General features: G+C 39.2%; 1 protein-coding gene across 1 annotated transcript in view; it reads left to right on the forward strand.

Moving 5' to 3' along the window:
* The window catches only part of LOC126158346 (agrin-like), a 566,092-nt gene extending 549,205 nt beyond the window's left edge, over positions 1–16,887 (forward strand). Inside the window, exons 16-17 of the mRNA XM_049916436.1 lie at positions 2,525–2,672; positions 16,668–16,887. The gene's annotated coding sequence lies outside the window, so the exon portion shown is untranslated. The remainder of the gene's footprint in view (positions 1–2,524; positions 2,673–16,667) is intronic.
* Positions 16,888–17,490: the final 603 nt, after the last annotated feature.

The raw sequence follows: 17,490 nt of genomic DNA on the forward strand, positions 1-17,490 counted from the left end.
CACAGTTCAGCAACAGCTGACTTGGTTTGTTATTTCTAACAGATGCGACGTTAATACTCTAGGCATCAGACGTAAACTGTCTTAGTTGTTTGGCTTGAATGGAAATTCCATGTTGGGTCATAAGGAACATCCTAATAATGTATAAGGATGAGTCAAATGAAAACATTAAATATTTCTTTAAATATTATTTATTGTGCAGAAGTGGTACAAAGCTGTATCACTTTTCAACATAATCTTCCTCACACTCAATGCAAGTCCTCCAGCACTTACAAAGTGCATAAATTCCTTTAGAAAAAAATCTTTTGGTAGTCCGCACAACCACTCATGCACCGCGTGGCATACCTCTTCATCAGAATGGAACTTCTTTCCTCCCATTGCGTGTTTGAGTGGTCCAAACATATGGAAATACTTGGGGCAAGGTCTGGTGAGTATGGTGGATGAGGAAGACACTCAAAATGCAGGTCTGTGATTGTTGCAACTGTTGTACAGGCAGTGTGGGGCCTTGCATCATCATGTTGCAAAAGAACACCTGCTGACAGTAATCCTCATCGCTTTGATTAGATTGCAGGCCACAGATGATTTTTTAGGAGATCTGTGTATGATGCACTGGTGACAGTGGTCCCTCTAGGCATGTAATGCTCCAAAATGACACCTTTTTCATCCCAAAAGATAGTCAGCTTATCCATCCCTGCTGATGGTTCTGTTTGAAACTTCTTTGGTTTTGGTCATGAGGAATAGTGGCATTCCTTGTTCGCTCTCTTCATTTCCGGTTCATGGAAGTGAACCCAGGTTTCGTCGACAGTAACAATTCTTGCAAGGAAGCCATCACCTTCTCGTTCAAAGCACTGAAGAAGTTCTTCACAAGCATCAACACGTCATTCTCTCATTTCAGGAGTCAGCTGCCATGGCACCCATATTGCAGACACTTTGTGAAACTGGAGAAAATCATGCACAATGTGGTGTGCTGACCCATGACTAATCTGTAAACATACTGCAATGTCATTCAGTGTCACGCAGCAGTTTTCCTTAACAATGGCTTCAACTGCTGCAATGTTCTGTGGAGTCACACCTCGTTGTGCCTGAACTGGATAGGAGCATCTTCCACTGAAATCACACCATTTGCGAACTTCCTACTCAATTCGTAGACTTTCTGTTGTGAAAAACATACATCACTGTACTGAACCTACATTTGTCGATGAATTTCAATAGGTTTCACACCTTCACTACACAAAAACCAAATAACAGAACACTGTTCTTCCCTGGTTCAAGTTGCAAGTGGGGTGGCCATCTTTATACTGATACTGCAACGGTATGTGTGCATCTGCACTACCGGCATGATGCCACCTACAGGCCATTCTGCTCGCTGTTTGTAGCACACTTACCAACTTACAGGATAACGGCATGAAATTTCAATTTCTTATTACAAATGTAAGGTTTTCATTTGACTCACCCTCATAGTTGACACAATTAGTTGCATGAAAGATGTATTTACAAAGTACTATACAACAACATATCCACATTCAATCATGACACAGAACACACTGAACACTTTGCTCCATCCAAAAATAGGCCGCCCTTCACTCACCAGCAATGCATGTTGCTGTCAATATCCCCACAGGCCAATGTATGACATACCACACTGATGCTGGGCTTACTGGACACTTCATACTGTACTCGAATAGCTGCAGCAGAAACGTGGACAAACAAATTGAGAAAGCATTTAGGGCTTACAAATGAAGAGGTGATTCAGTAGCTCAATGGGTGAGTGCTAAAATCCTAAGATTGGTTTGAACTCTACAGCACTCCGTCTTCAGGCCACAAGTGGCTGATTGGGACCATCTGACCGCCATGTCATCCTTAGGTGAGGATGCAGAGAGGAGGGGCGTGTGGTCAGCACACCGCTCTCCCAGTCGTTACGACGGTTTTCTTTGACCGGAGCCACTACTTTTCGGTCAAGTAGCTCCTCAATTGGCATCATGAGGCTGAGTGCACCCCGAAAAATGGCAACAGCGCATGGCAGCTGTATGGTCACCCATCCAAGCGCCGGCCACACCCGACAGTGCTTAACTTCGGTGATCTCACGGGAACTGGTGTATCCAGTGCGGCAAGTTTGAACTCCACAATGCTTTAAAAATCACTGTTCTATTGGAAGCCCCCCTCTTCCCCTCCTTGAACTTGAACCATGGAACTTACCAAGATGGGATGGCTTGCATGTCTCAATGATACAGATAGTTGTACTGCAGTTGCGACAAGAATGGAGGGATGTCTGTGGTGAGACCAGAGTAACCTTTGTTTTGTGAAGAGGGGCAGAATTATTTTCAGTTGTCTGGATTATTGACTCATCTGGTGTTGTAATATTAGTCAACATGGTCTTGCTCTGATGGAACTCCAAACATATGAAAGCAAGGGGGAACTAAAGACTAACAAATGTCACATTCCTTTTGGTTGTTTTCTCTTCCTTTTTATGATTATAAAAATTTGTTGCACAACTGTAAATCAACTGAGCTAACCATGTGTATTGCAGGTCAACACTTCTGGAGTAGTGAAAGGAATTCAAGCAAAGAAAGTAACTGTACAGTGAGACATCTTGTCCCTTCATCTACCAGAGATGGACATTTTTAAACTGGCAAATATTCTACAAATGATGTGCAACTTTTCTCTACTTTGTGCAGGTCACTATTTATACATTATATAAAACTAATTGTGGTTTAGTTGTTCAACTATTTATATTTTTATGTGAATATGATTCTCAGCATCAAAATCAGGCATTGCATACTTTGTTAATATCCATTAGGCCTACATAATTAACATATTACTTTCATTAGTTTTCACTTACGAATTTTTGAAATGAGATACATGAATTGGAGATGACACTTTTAGTACTAGCTTCTCAGAAGCTTTTCTTGCCAATTCAAAAAGCATGAACTTCTCTAAACATACTATTAGGAGTAAAGTCTATATACTTTTGCTCCAGGAAATATTTAATTATGCTGTTGGAGAAAGCCCTTGGATGAAATTCTGAACCATATGAAATACATGATAGGAAATACAAATATATGCAATGAAATGTAATATAATTTAATATGACTCCAGTGTGAGTAATTATCTTACTACTTGACTGTAGATGATTACATATATTATATACAAAGATAAACTATGTGCAGGTATTTCATGCAAAATTTCTAACATGTCAGAATAATGTGGCATGCCTATAACCTGTGGAATAAGTGACTACTTAACCAAAGAATATGAACTACCTAAACAGCTCAAAAAATTTTGTTCTACCAGAAAATCTGCAAACATCTGTGGGATTAGATTCAAGGGGAGAAGGTAATAAAAGAATAAGTGTTATGAAACTAAAAACATACCTATAATGTCAAATGAAACCAAGTCAATAATTAAAATGAAGGCAGTCTGTTCAAAAATGTAAAAATTTGCATATCTGTGGAATCATAGCCTGCTGCTGGGAAATATTCAGTATTCTGCTTCACCCCTACATCATAATATGCTAGATTCTTCTTGACATGCTGTCCACAAGATGTCAAGGTTTTGCCGCTCTATCCTGTACCATCCCATTCTTTTGCACTGGTCCTTCCACAGTCATCCAGTGTGAGATGAGGGTTCCTGCAATGACACATTATAGGTTCCATCTGGTCCCATGCATGCTCAGTTGGTTTCATGCCAGCAAATACCAAAGACTGTTCCATTTTGTTGGCTGGTAGCTCCTGAAGGATGGTGTTTTCAAGATGAATGTGGAGTTGTGTGCTATGCTCTTGAAAGACAAATGCTTCACTCAAATGTTTACTTAGGAGTGCACAACAGATTGGAGGACACTGTCCTGATACTGCAAAGCCCTAAAATCATTCTAAAAAGTGATGGAAGGCATTCAACATCTGGACATGATACCAGATCAAAACATAATTTACCTACCTCACAAGCTGCACCCATAGGCTGCATTCCGAGACATACATTGGTACTTTGTCACTTCTGTACTCTTTCACCATGATCATCATACTTCAGACTGACCCTGCACCCATTGGCAGAGAGAACCCAATACCCTTAAGCTAAATTCCATTCCTAGTTTTCCCTTCCCCATTTATTTGCACTCAGCAGTGCTGCAGGATTTTGACTGTTATTTCTAATAGATGTAACAATTTTGTTACTCACCATATAGCAGAGATGCTGAGATGCAGATAGGCACAACAAAAAGGATTTGTAATTGATGAGTAGAGGCCAAATAGACCATGTTGAGATGGCTATGTACTGCCTTCATCAATTCAGTTTTCCAAATTGCATCCAAAAATCCAGCACACAGCCCCTATGCACACTCTTTAGGGTACCTACAAACCATGATTTCTAAGTAGTAATCACCAGCTGGTGTTGCCCATCATGAGTGTCTACTATGTGGCAGATCTTCAACATATTGTATCTTGTGACAGTGGTTGGATGTTTGAATAATCTCGGTATAGTCTACACCAGGGGTTTGAAACTCATTTAGAGACTTCCAGTAACATGACCTTCTTTTGCTAATACAGCACTAGGAGCTCTTCAAGTTCATCAGTCCATCATCTCAATTACTTACTGTGTGATTTAAAGTCTTTCATATTTGTTTTTGTTTCATTCAAAACAGAAGCTAATTTTTGTCATATTAGTAGTAGTAAGTAGTAGTAGTAGTAGTAGTAGTAGTAGCTTTATTCATCTGTAGATCTCATTTTACAAGGATACAGAACATTTCAAAGTATTTACAAGTTTAGATCAATTTAAAATCAGCTAATTCATATAAACATGTATTTACAGACTTCTAGTTAGAGACAATCATTAGATTTACTCCTGATATACACTCCTGGAAATGGGAAAAAGCTGGGCTATGGTCCCGCACACCGTTAGGCCGTCTTCCGCTCACGCCCCAACATCGTGCAGCCCGCCTCCAGTGGTGTCGCGACAGGCGTGAATGGAGGGACGAATGGAGACGTGTCGTCTTCAGCAATGAGAGTCGCTTCTGCCTTGGTGCCAATGATGGTCGTATGCGTGTTTGGCGCCGTGCAGGTGAGCGCCACAATCAGGACTGCATATGACCGAGGCACACAGGGCCAACACCCGGCATCATGGTGTGGGGAGCGATCTCCTACACTGGCTGTACACCACTGGTGATCGTCGAGGGGACACTGAATAGTGCACGGTACATCCAAACCGTCATCGAACCCATCGTTCTACCATTCCTAGACCGGCAAGGGAACTTGCTGTTCCAACAGGACAATGCACGTCCGCATGTATCCCGTGCCACCCAACGTGCTCTAGAAGGTGTAAGTCAACTACCCTGGCCAGCAAGAGCTCCGGATCTGTCCCCCATTGAGCATGTTTGGGACTGGATGAAGCGTTGTCTCACGCAGTCTGCACGTCCAGCACGAACGCTGGTCCAACTGAGGCGCCAGGTGGAAATGGCATGGCAAGCCGTTCCACAGAACTACATCCAGCATCTCTACGATCGTCTCCATGGGAGAATAGCAGCCTGCATTGCTGCGAAAGGTGGATATACACTGTACTAGTGCCGACATTGTGCATGCTCTGTTGCCTGTGTCTATGTGCCTGTGGTTCTGTCAGTGTGATCATGTGATGTATCTGACCCCAGGAATGTGTCAATAAAGTTTCCCCTTCCTGGGACAATGAATTCACGGTGTTCTTATTTCAATTTCCAGGAGTGTATTTAGTGCAACATTATTTATAGGTATTATATTTGTTCTGGGGAATTTTTGCTGTAACTTCTCTGCAATACTTGAAAAATGCTTGTTTACATAGTTTGCTAAGTGTTGTGGATCGTTTATTACCTTATCCCCCATCCCTAGCAGTATGTTATTCTGCATTTCTTTGCCTCTCCTTGTTTCCTTCTTTACTGAGACTGCTTTGTTTTATTCTCTGCATTATATATTATTTTGTCATTAAATGACTTTTTTGCAGCAGTCAGTACCTTCCTATACATCTTTTTGTATCTACGATAGAAATTTAAGAATTCTGGATCATTACGAATCTTTTTTATGGAAATGAGGTGTTCTTAATTATGACTTCTTGTGTGTACTATCTCCAGTAACTCCAGCCAGAATGCACCTGAGTCAAATGGAAGCAGCAGAACGGAGTGGAGTGAGAAAGGGCAGCAACAGTTGGGTATGGGTGGTTGGAGAAAAGTGAAGACTGACTGATGGAGTATGCAGGGATTAGATGGTAGCAAGACAAGAGTACCAGTTGCAGTATCAGGAGGCTGTGGGAGAAGGAGTGGGAATGGAGCAGAAAAGGAGATGAGCAAAGAAGGGAAAAATGGAGGGTGCATTGGCAGAGAGTGGCACACAATGAGGGTGAGCAACAGTGAATTTGGAGGAGGTGACAGACAGAGGAGATGGTAGCTGTTGAATGGAAGGTATGGGGACAGTAGGTTCCTGTACGTTGAGGCCAGGATGATTTTACGAGTGCTGGATGTGTCGTAAGGATAACTACCATCTGCACAGTTCAGATAATGTGGTGGTGGAGGGAGGATCCCAATGACCCACATTGTGAAGCAGCCATTGAAATCAAGCATGTTGTGTTGAATGCTGTGCCACAGGGTGGTCCACTTTCCTCTTGGCCACAGTTTAGTGGTGGCCATTTATCCTGATGGACAGCTGGTTGGTAGTTATACCAATATAAAAAGCTGTGCAGTATGTGCAGCAGAGCTGATAGATGACTCTCCACCTTCCCCACCCCTTTCCTCCTGGATCCCTACTTGTCACTGTTGACATCACATCTCTCATGCCCATGGTCTTCCCACTACTGAACACTATCTCTCCCAATGTATTTAACGACTCCAAATGAACTACCTCATGCCTCATACACCTTACTAACTATACCATACACCTTATTAACTTTATCTTAACACACGACTACTCCTCCTGTGAGGGAAAAGTATGCAAACAAATCTGCAGTCCAGCCATGTGCACCTGCACGGCCAACCTGTTTATGGGCCATCTAAAGGAAACCTGCCTATCCTCATAAACTCCTATTCTGGTTCAGGTTCACTGATAATATCTTCATAATCTGGACTCAGGAACGAGACATCCTGTCCTCATTCATTCACAACCTCAACATCTTCTCTCTCATCTGTTTCACCTGAGTCATCCTCAACACAGCATGCCACATCCTCAACCGTGACCTCCTCCTCTCTGATGGCTCCATCCACATCTCTGTCCACATTAAACCAACCAACTACCAACAGTGCCTGCATTTTGGCAGCTGCCATCCCTTTCACATCAAAACATCCTCGCTTGTAGCCTGGCCAGCTGGGGATGGAGTATCTGTAGTAACAATAACTACCTTTCCTAGTATGGCCAAAGTCTTCACAGCCATATAATATGCTCCAGAACTAGTCTGAAAACAGATTTCCCATACCATATACCCTCCCCCCCCCCCCCCCCACACACACACACACATAATCCTCTTACAACCCACAACCTCCAAGAACCAGCTACAAAGAAGCCCAATACCATCCCAGGCTGGAAAAACTGAACCACATCCTTTGTCAGGGCTTTGATTACCTATCATCACATCCTGAAATGTGGGTTAGCCTACCAAGGATCCTTCTCACCTCTCCTAAAGTCACCCACCCAACCTCCAAACATCCACACCATCCCTATGCCTCTCCCAATCCCAACCTCTTACTACAGTGATCATATCTCTGTGGAAGTCCCAGGTGCAAAACCTGCCCAATCTATCCACTCAGTAATTCCTGTTCTAATCCTGCCATAGGCATATCCTGCCTCGTCAGAGGCCATAACACATGTGAAAGCAATTATGTGATAGGCCAGCTCTGTTGCAATCATATCCCCTACATCCCTCATAGCCTCCTGATGCTATACCTGACAGCTTCATCTTGCTATCATCTAGTTCCTGCACATTCTACCAGGAAGTACTCACTTCTCTCCCCCGACCCATACCCTGCTATCATTCCTCTTCACCAATCCAATCTGGAACTCTGCATTTGTTTGACACAGTTGCAGTCTGGCCAGAGTGGCTGGAGAAAGCAGTTAGTGTGCATGAGGTGTGCTTGCTTGCTTGTGTGTGTGTGTGTGTGTGTGTGTGTGTGTGTGTGTGTGTGTGTGTGTGTGTGTGTTTCCTTTCAGGAAGGCTTTGGTCAAAAGCTCATTTTGTGTCTTTTTCTTGTGTCTGTCTGGAACTCAACATGTCATAATTATGATTAGTGGCAATCTATGCTTTTCATAATATTCTTGATTCCATATTTGGTTTTGTTTTATATAATACACAAGGTGGTTTCAGTGCACCACATTGCATTGCATACCTATGAATTGGTATTCAACTTTAGTACATCTTGCACAGAATGAGTAGTAGAAGTTGAATACCAATTCTGTAAAAAGCTGCTAATACAGAGTTTTCCATTAAATATAAGAAAGCATATGGATGTGAATGAAAATAAGTTACAATACAAACAATATATTTACAACACATTTAAATTCAGGAGTTCACACATGGATTCATAGGCAGGAACAGATATCCACAGAAACAGTGCTTGTATTTTATATAAAACAAAGATGAGTATGGAATCATTTAGACCACCCAGTATTATGGATGTGAGCAAAAATAAAACAGAATATGAGCAACATATTCACAACAGAGTTCAAAAGGAGAAATACACACAAGAAATCACAATCAGGAGCACAGTGCAATGAAGCCAGCTGCTGTATCATGTTATGTCAGAAGATTGAGGTATTGACATGTGGTAAGACACAATTGCTTTCTCTTGATAATGACCAAATGGTTGAAATTGTAATACTGGGTTTTACAAATAAATTATTCTACAGTCCAAAGGCAGCCATGATGTCATTTGCAAAATTTTATATGACTGAACCCTAGCTACAGCAAGTAAATTTTTGGTTGTATGATGTAACTGGATAGATAAAAAACTTAATCACATATGAAGGTACTGAAATTTGAAAGCTTTTGGAGCCTGTGGCTCCTTTTACTGGCAGACAGGTTGACAGGGAAGGAAGAGGGGTGAAGGAAAAAGACTGGTGAGGTTTAAGAAATGGAAGGAGATTGGGAAAATTTCCCAGAAACCTGGGTCAAGAGAGACTTACCAGATGGATGAAGAGGAAAGACTGATTGTTGGGGACTGCAGTCCTCTTCCTCCAAAAATTAATTTTTGATTCAGATTTCTCAAATGTATTAATTTGCAAGTGCATAGAAATCTTTGCTTCCAGGCACAAACATAGCAACTAGACTACTAGGCCCACCCATAAAATATAAATGAAAAATATTCTTATATAAATATCATAATGGTGTTCCAAATTAAAAATATGGATTTCCAAATCATATTTCCTCATATTCAGAGCCACCAGAAGCACAGCCGTCCTTCTATGCTTCCATATTACAACATAGGCCTTATACTTTTTGTTTTGCTGTTATGTGGTGTATACCAAGTCAGAGGGCAGCTGCCTGTGCTGACAATCCTTCTTGATGTAAAGTGATGATGCATGCATGGTCAAAATTTAAAATGATTCTTTGAGGCAACGTGACAGACTGAACAGTGTTTGCAAGCCATACCATCCCACCCACAACTGGAGGCACAGCATGCGCCAATGAGCTGCACTGCACTGAGAATGCAGGTTTACTTTTACCTGAATTGCACATGTGGCTTGACATGGTGATTTCCTGATGTCAAAAGAATGATTGAGAAAGAGGGTTATGATAAAAAACATTAACAATGCAAGTAATGAGAGTAGTAGAAAAGTTTTTAGAGCAGTTTATATTAGATGGTTGTCAAGTACTAAGAAGTGAGTGCTTACTGCAGACAAGCTTCTCAGAATTTGCAGCTTAATGGTGTTGCATAAGCAGCTAAAGAATGAAATATAATGGAAGAAAGTATAATATGATGATTCTTATAGATGAGAAGAGTGGTTTTCTGTGACTCATTCTTTTATACACTATAGTGACATTTTCATACATAATCATCCTTCTCCTAATGTTTCTTTTGATATTATTTATATAATGCCTCAATTTTAAAGCTCCAAAAAAATAATTTTACTGGTTTATATTGCTCATAGGCCAAATCTGGTGTTCCATTTCTGACACCCAACATATGTTGGAGTTGGAGAAAGGACAGAAAAACTGATTGACTGGCATCAACAGTTTCCCTTTCTTTCTTCTTTCTTCTTATTGTTTCATGAAAAAGAAGTGGAGATTCTTTGATTAATCACATAGGCTCAAAAAATGTAAATTTGCATAAAGTGAATCAAATACCAGTGACTTCACATCACATTATCAGAATTATTTCCACAGCCTTTTCCTCTCTCTTCACCAACATTTTCCTCTCTCTGTTCCCAGTTGAAAGAACCACTGATCTACTATCAGTATACATGTCTACTTTGTTAAGTACCTGTTACTCTGCATCTACCTGTTAAGTAGATGTTTCTCATGCATTTGGTTATCATAGTTCCACTTTTGACTGTACATTTTAGCACTTTTTTCAGTGCAGGATACAGAATCAGTTTATAATTGCTGCTTCTCTGTTAAAGTTAATATGATGATTTGTGCCACATCTCTATAGATACCTTTTGGGATCTATAAAACATAACGTATAACTCATCATGATCAAGTGACAGCTAATGCTTGGAAAGCAGAAATATTTAATTATTATTTTTAGGTCAAATAGTTAGTATCATCTTCATTAAAACTGCTAACTTATGAAACACTCTTATGTAGCTCCCCCCCCCCCCCCCCCCTGTCCTCCTTCAAGACACAGAGTAATATCACATTTAGCTGCTAGTGAGCATTGATATACCTGAATGGGGAAAGTTGAAAATTTGTGCCGGACCATCATTGATTATTTAGCTACCATACATATAACAATTTCTTTTCATGCTTTCTACGATATATCACTTACTTTTCATGTACAACAGTTACTGACATAGGAATGAATCTCATTCATGTCTCACAACTCATTTACTTCCTGTTGTTGGTGTATTTCATTAGTACACAGAGAATGGTTTTTACTTCCCCAATGTCTGACTTTACAGTTATTCTTTTATTGATTACACTGACTCCTCTTAGTTAAAAAGAGTTTTCTATTCCAAAAACATTATATATAATATCAGATGTTGCATATACTCTTGCATATATTGGTTCAAATACATTAGGATTTATTCCAAGGAAAAACTGAATTCAGGGTCACACAGAAATATAGTAAGGAAGAATTAAACTATAATTCAGTAGATCTGCTTGCTAAATCACTTTTTACTGTTGATTCTCTCTTAATACTCTGATAAGTCATATTTGTTACTCTCTTCTAATAACAGATTGCCTTTGTTATCTAAACCAAATTGGAAATGAAGAAAGGAAGGATGGAGTTTGTTAACCAACCCTTCCAGCATCCCACTCAATTTCTAATGAGCTTATAGTTGACAGAACCATCTTGCCAATCCTAAAAGGTCATTGATGGACAAGGATTAACAATCCAGTCTTCTAGAATCAGAGTCCATTGTCTTAATCAGTGAACTATGTCACACGGTCACAATTACAAAAGATTTTTCTTTAAGATTATTTGATCATCATGTTCAGAACAAGCTAATTATTACTTTTGTGTTCAAATAATTAAGGTTAGTAATAATTTTTTAAACTGTCAGCGACTGCGAAATTTTCCCTTTTATTCTCACTGGAAATTTGTGAAATATTCTGTCAGCTTTTGGAGAACCATAAACATATTGAAAACTGAAATACATAGTATTAATGTGGGACATTAACTCTGTTGTACGATGTTAACCACAATAAATATTAAGCATATACAGACATAGAAGTGCAAATGAAATTTGATTAGCATTTGGCTATATACACAAACTACCAAACTGGATTGTGAATGTGTCTGAGCAACATGGAAGTCCACAGGACACAAAACTTCAGTTAAGGAAGTGGAAATATATAAAGTGCATCTGTCACTGATTACATTTTATTATAAGTGCAATAATCTTACCATCACCCCACCCACCCCTCTTCTTCAGAAGGGTGGAGCTCAGGGAAAGTGTGTATGAGTGTTGTGTAGGTGACACTGCCAACAGTGAGTTGGTGGCATTGTTTATCACACGCACTGGCAAATTGGATCAGTGTTGAGTTGCTAATGCTTTTTTCACTCTTTTGCATGAAATTGTTCTCAATTTATGCTTCACATCCAAGTCTGAGTCCACCACATTTTACATTTTTCACAAAACCTACATCCAGAAAAAGTGGACACAGGAATAGCTGCCTGGACAGGAATCATAGGTGGCTACTTCATATCATTCATTATTGGCTCCAGCAACCGTTGTGGTGGTGGTTGCTGAGACTGTTGCTGCTGCAGTGAATTCTGTTGTGGAACCTACATAACAATTAGGCTATTTTGCAGACTTGGTAATACATAAGGCAGTTGTTGTTGCAGTCATTGCAGTTGCAGGTTATTCATGAATGAGATTTTGGCTTTTTTAGAAAATGTGCCAAACTTGTTATTTACCTGTTTCATTACCCAGTTGTAGTTGCACTGAGAATAAATGTATTTGACACCATGGCAATGCAAGAAGTCAGCACTCAAAATAGTTTCAGTAGCATTTGCTAGGTTGCATGAAACTTAAGTCAGTCACTTCTGTCTGTTTTCCGTAATACAAACTGGTGAGCAGTTGGTTACTGTGAGCCATGAGCTGGCTTGAGTTAGTCCTTCTTGTATCACTGCTAACACGCTAATATCGGAAACTGAGTCTACTAGGTAAAACTGTGGTACACATGTACCTGTAATATATAGATGAGGCAATCCACAACAGGCACCCAAAAGATTCTGCAAGGCACATGAATCACTAGTGCTCAAGTTTGCAATGAATGGCTTGAAGATAGCTGTGTTGTATGAAGTGTAGTCATCCATATCTTGTTGGAAAGCAGTGACAGTTGCACTGAAATTTTGTGTGTCACCACTATCAGTAATTTGTTGTGTATTGATAGGTTGATGCTTTTTTATGTTCTTGCAACTGTTTGGATAAGCACAAGGAGTAATGCACTTCTTGGCCTGTGTTCTGAAATGTGTGTTACCAGCACTATGTCAGTATCTGTTTGTTCCAATTGCAGCTAAGGGTTTGGAAAAAATGTTGCAGAGCACTGCCTCCCCAAGTTGATGAGAGTCAGCATTTCGTTTTCTGATTTTGTCAACTGCTGCTTGAGTGCACCTACATGTGTTGCAACTTACATACCCTTTTGAAAGAAATGGGTGCTGCTCTTATAAGATGTGCTCTGAATCTGTAATTGTTCAGGAGGTAGTAGCTGCTTCCATCGCATGACAATGGAGGTTACTGCCACTGAAGGATGGTGATGCAACACCAGTCTTATCATTTTGAAAAACTTAGTGCATTTTATTGGTAATATCGACCTATGATAGAATGTCACACTTGTCATTAGAAATCACAGGAATTTAATGGGAAAAGACAGTCATTTAACACATTCTGGAACATAGCATTTGTTACTTTAGTTTCTGTGGCGAGAGCACATAAATGGTGCCAAAATTCAGAAGGTGATTTATCACCAATCATTTCACTATACAGTACCATACTTGCTGGATACATTGACCTCTAGATTTACACACTCAGTGCAAAACACTGTCTTTATGATGATGGTATTTATATTGTAGTTGTCTTTGATGAATAATGTCTGACATCTGAATTAATATTCCATCATCTTTCAGGCATCCATCTGCAATATGACTTATTCTTATTCCATTATTTTGGCTGACAGGCTCACAACCATTCTCAAGATGAGTTGCCTGCAAGATTTTTAAATAACATTACACAATACCGTGGGATAAATGCTCTTGCATCAGAGATAACACTTCTGGTAACAAAAAACACAGAATTAATTTTTGAGTGTCCAAAGCATTAACAATAGATATGAATTGCATTTCATCAGTGCACATGCCATACGTGACAAATCTAAATTCCAACATTCAAAGACACAGATCCCACTCCTGTGGCATGTTAATTGGTACCTTCCCTTTTTTGCCCAGCACAGTTCACACAACATTAGTGGTGAGCAAAATATTCATGGGAAACACAAAACTAAATAGTTCATTAAATACTACACAGTTTGGAACTGGTCTTGAATGTGGAAGACATTGACTGCACTGTCCAGATCACCCACTTTTGCCTCACATTTAATGGTCTGCTCAGTGTTCATCTTCTTCACTGGAGTCACTACTTATGGGATGTTAACCATAATGAAGATTTCTCACACAGGTGCAAGAGAACAAATAGGATTTACCTGCACTTGGATATGTACACAAAATACAGAAGCAGATCACAAACATGTCTGAGCAATGGGGAAGACCACAGAGCACTAAACTTCCACTAAGAAAGTCAAAGATATGAACTGTCCCTGGCAGTGATTATGTTTTGCAACTTAAATAATCTCACCATCACACTGTGTAGTTCAGTTTTTAATATACCACTGGAAATGCTACGGTAGGTGTCAAGCAAAACAGAACAGGTTATTTTGTCAAAAAATAAGATGGTGAAACTGTGACTGGTTAGACGTGCAGGCTAATTCTTACAACAAAGTAAAAACAGCAAATAGCCACTGCTGATAATACTATTTATTCAAATGAATAGCACATAGAAAGTTGTTTATGTTGTTTTAGTTTATTATTATAACCAGTTACAGTAAAGTAGTCATTTACCTACATCATTTGTTTGCTGCTGGGCTCTACCACTCCAGTATGAATTTTAGTCACAATGAAAAACAGCCAACACTGCACGTACAGCATAAGCTAAATGAAATTTAATAACATGAACAGCCATCTGGGAACAATCCTGTCAGTTCAGAACCATTAATGCACTGTTGCTTTTCCAATAAACAGCATTATCAACTGTTTCCAGTTGCAATTTTTACTTTTTTTTGAAGATCTATAATTAAATACTGTTAACTTAGGTGTCTTTGATTAACACTATCTGACATTAAGTCAACACTAAAATTCTTCATGCAATTCAGTTACTCTAGCAACTCTTATTATCAGCCCATTCATTTCCTTTATTGTTAATTTGAGTGCTACAGAACATTAATCTATAACTACATTTGACATTTTTCACTCACTGTTTCACATGGAGCTCCCTTGGTATCATTATTTGTATTCTTTGTCTGCATCTACATCCCAACCACTATTCTCATAATCTGACAACAGGACTAATCCAAACTGATTCTTTTTAGAAGTACTTTGAATATGTGAGGTCACAGTACAGAAGTAATAGCTGATTTAGCATAGATGATGCCAGAAGCTAGATAAAAATGGCATTTGAGCATGGACAAGAGTAGCCCCCACCAACCAAGTAACAATATTTTCACATGGTGGCATTCTTTGAAAATTACTCGAAGTTACACAACATTGTAAAGAACTAAATACAGACAGTTCAGGCAATGAACTTACAAAATTGTGCTGTATGGTACAGCTCCTACTCTGCTTAGCAGTATATTTCGTTATGAAAATTCTGAGTTTATGTCAGAAGGCCACCCTTACAACAGTACGATATTGTAGTACCTGTGTTATTCTAATTACAATGCAAAATTTCTTTGGACATGTATGCATGTCCAAACGAAAAGGCACTGTGGTGACCACAGCTGTTACAAAAGACATCAATGAATTCACAATTGCAAATAAGGACTCCCATCAGCTGTAGAATGGAATTTGTTGTAGATGCATGGTTGATGACATATCGAAGTTTGGGACTGGCTGCAATTTGTGAATGGATAGCTGAATGGTAAGATGACTGCTTGTGATAAGTGTGAAATCTGGGTTAGAGTCCTGGTCCTGAACAAATTTTCATTGTCATCATTCCATTCTACAGTGGATGGTAGTCCTTGTTCACAACTTCAAATTCATTTGATGTGGTTGCAACAATAGTCCTATACCTTATTGAAAAATATAAGTAATGAACTGTGTATTTAAATTAACTGAGACACCACAACCCATGTTTAATTCCAACAATCAGCAAAGTAAAAAGGTAATAATGACCAATGGGACCTCATAGATGGTGCTCTTGCATTTGCCAAAATGTGACCCCTGTGGTAACTGGTGTTCCTCAGGTTTGTTGGAGGTTAGAAATCTGATGTGGATTGTTATGTTTTAGTTAATTTAGATATTTAGTTTCAAAACTCATGTTTATTAATGAAACATAAAGTTACATCAGTGACCAAATAACATATGTACAAAACTGTCGCAAAAGAAAACACACACACACACACACACACACACACACACACACACACACACACACACCATGTGACAGTATTGTACTTTGTCAGGGGCAGCATGGCTTCTCTAGTGCTCAGACAGTACCTGCAAACACACACACCATGTGACAGTATTGTACTTTGTCAGGGGCAGCATGGCTTCTCTAGTGCTCAGACAGTACCTGCAACTAACTTGTGTCTGCATGTTTAGTCTGTGTCAGCAACTTAATATCATTGATGCGCTTTGCTCTTAAATTGGCTGTAAAACAACACAATAAACAAAAAGCTGTTACTTTGAAAGAAGATAAAAAATCTGCATAGAATATGCACATTTAGGAATCACATAACTGAACATTTTTATAAAGAGTGTATTATTTGAGACAATGTCTGCTTTATGTCCACAGGAGATGCTGGTTGCAAAGACAGAATTTAATTGGACAGCAACTGGGAAACTTGCAGTGCAGTTTAGAAGTTTTTGGTGAATCAGTTGTTGGGACAGAGTGAGAGTCTGCCTGATTACTGTGATACATTATAATTTCACAATCCTTCCTAACAATGAAATGTTTTTTGTTATTATGTATTTTTGCAACAAATGATATAATAATAAAAATATAATCACTATTATTCCTAATGTTTTATTCCTTTTAAACAATGAATTGTGTACTGCTTGATGTGATGTCTTGACCTAACAGCCCTACTGAATTTTATGTAAGAGCTGCAATCAGTTAATGAAATTTCACGTCACTAAAAACTGTGCTCAGCTGCATAATCCCAAACCAACAGTTTCTTTACAATTAAGTTATGAAATAATTTGGGCTAAAACATAAAAGTTGAATCTGAACATTTACACTTCCTTTTACAAGTGTCATAATTTTACTTGTGAACTATCTGAGTCACTGTACAACTATTAATGGTGTCTATATAAGACAATTTTATTAAATCAAGCAAAACTTAAACAGAGAATGAACTGGAAATACGTGATATGACAGTGAGATAAACAGGACTAACAATATTGTAGACTGTTTGTGATACTATGTAGTTAATTCAGTTGGATAGATATAAAATCTATTCACCAAGCAGTGGCAGGAAAACACACATATAAAAAAGAGGTTTTACTTATGGAAGCTTTTGGAGCCAGTGGCTCTTTCCTCCAGCAGAAGGGTTAAAGGGGAAGGAAGAAGGGTGAAGGGAAAGGAACTGGAGAATTTTAGGAAAAGGTGTACAGTT

The sequence above is a fragment of the Schistocerca cancellata genome, chromosome 2 (genome assembly GCF_023864275.1).
Source record: "Schistocerca cancellata isolate TAMUIC-IGC-003103 chromosome 2, iqSchCanc2.1, whole genome shotgun sequence".
Taxonomy (NCBI): Eukaryota; Metazoa; Arthropoda; class Insecta; order Orthoptera; family Acrididae; genus Schistocerca; species Schistocerca cancellata.